Genomic DNA, 1,761 nt, shown 5'->3' on the forward strand with positions numbered 1-1,761 from the left:
GGAAAGATGTATAAAAATTCATGAAAAATATCTTACAAGTGCATTACATGTATGATGATGGAATGGTACATAATTTAGATTTAATGAATGAGCTCTTCTCGCTTGCTTCCACAGTTTTTTCAACTTTAAAACATTTATGCTCTGCTAGTGGAAGTGCCTTGTATGTGTCCAATGCTGCTGTGTGGGGGAGATTCCACATACATTTTTTATCAGTACAAGATATTTGATCTAATTGTTCGATGTCTCTCCTGAAGTAAAGAGAAATACTTTGTAAGCATAAATGTGCCAAATTATATTATAAAATGTAACAATTGTAAAAATAATAAGTAAATGTTAAAAATATAAAGATTATTTAAACTTTATGAACTATGTATGCACATAATTCATTATAATATACATGCATACATATATTACTTACCGATTGCAAAATAATAACATAGCAACTATGTGCTTGCACTTGGCACTTAAACCAGCCTTACATGTGCATTCCGCTACATTTATTTTCCCGTTCACACTTAATTTAACTTTTATTTGATGTGGTGCATCTCTCATATTAGAGATTTGCAAGCAAAAACCAAGCAAATTAAAAAAGTCTTCGGTCTGTTCTGCTATGCCACAAGCTAATAAGTGACCACAATTTAATAAATTTTCACCTTCAATAAAGTTACGTGTCGAAGGTGAACATTCTGCGAATTCACAAATGTCTTTAATGGTCAAACGCATCTTCTAAGTATTATTTAATCCTTCTAAACAACACAGTCAGGTTAGGAGGTTAGGACAGTGTCCTTATTGTGGCGGCCATATTGGAGACGTGACGTCACGAGTTAATATCCCAATTGCGTACAAAATTGTCAAGAGAACACGAGAAATCCAAAAGGAGAATGTGGGTCAGGCCTATTTATTCAATTGAACAGCGTTTGCTTCAAGGAGATAGTAACAATTTACCCAGATAGCCAGTGTGAGGACAAATTGCTTTCACATTGCTAAGAAAGATGTTAGCATTTTGCTACGCATCTATGTCGTCCATTGTGCTGTTGTTTGTTAGCATTTGATGTCGGAAATAAAACATTTGCATGTTCCAAACATTATGCTAGCATTAAATGCTTGGTCACATTATTGCTCATGCTTGCTAGTTCCGAGCATTATGCTAGCATTAGATGCTTGGTCACATTACTCCTCTTGTTTGCTAGTCCCGAGCATTATGCTAGCATTAGATGCTTGACCATATTACTATCGAGGCCTATAGAAGCTCGCTCGATGGAGATACCGAGGCCCGAGGGGCTCGCTCGGTGAAGATATCGAGGCCTAAGGAGGCTCACTCGATAGAGATTCCGAGGCCCAAGGGGCTCGCTCGGGGCAAAATAATCGAGGTCCTTGGGCTCACTCGATCAACACTTCGGAACTATCTCCGACAAGAATCACTTATTGAATTTTGTCATCGCCGGAGGTCTTTATATACCCTTCGCCACTAAATTTTAAGTGCGAGTATGCTGTCAGCGCTGGTGGCCGCCTAGCGGCGGCGCGCCGAACCACCGCCGTGTCCCCGGCGCTCGCAGTAGCGGCGCCGTGACGTGTGGTGCCCGCGCGCTTGATGTGGCGTGAGTCGCCACACAATCGATGCGATGATCAACTGTATACTACTGATGTTGTAAGGAGAATGTCTATCAGAACCATAGAATAACATTTAAATAATACATTCTACCTTCAACAATACAAATTTTTTGCATTTGTCAGTTTCCCTAAACTTGTTTAAGAAATATT

General features: G+C 39.4%; 1 pseudogene; it reads right to left on the reverse strand.

Moving 5' to 3' along the window:
• Window positions 1-36: 36 nt before the first annotated feature.
• LOC105562450 lies at window positions 37-1,478 on the reverse strand (annotated as a pseudogene).
• Window positions 1,479-1,761: the final 283 nt, after the last annotated feature.

The sequence above is a fragment of the Vollenhovia emeryi genome, unplaced genomic scaffold (assembly GCF_000949405.1).
Source record: "Vollenhovia emeryi isolate VEMERY1.0 unplaced genomic scaffold, V.emery_V1.0 DF944873.1, whole genome shotgun sequence".
Lineage (NCBI taxonomy): Eukaryota > Metazoa > Arthropoda > Insecta > Hymenoptera > Formicidae > Vollenhovia > Vollenhovia emeryi.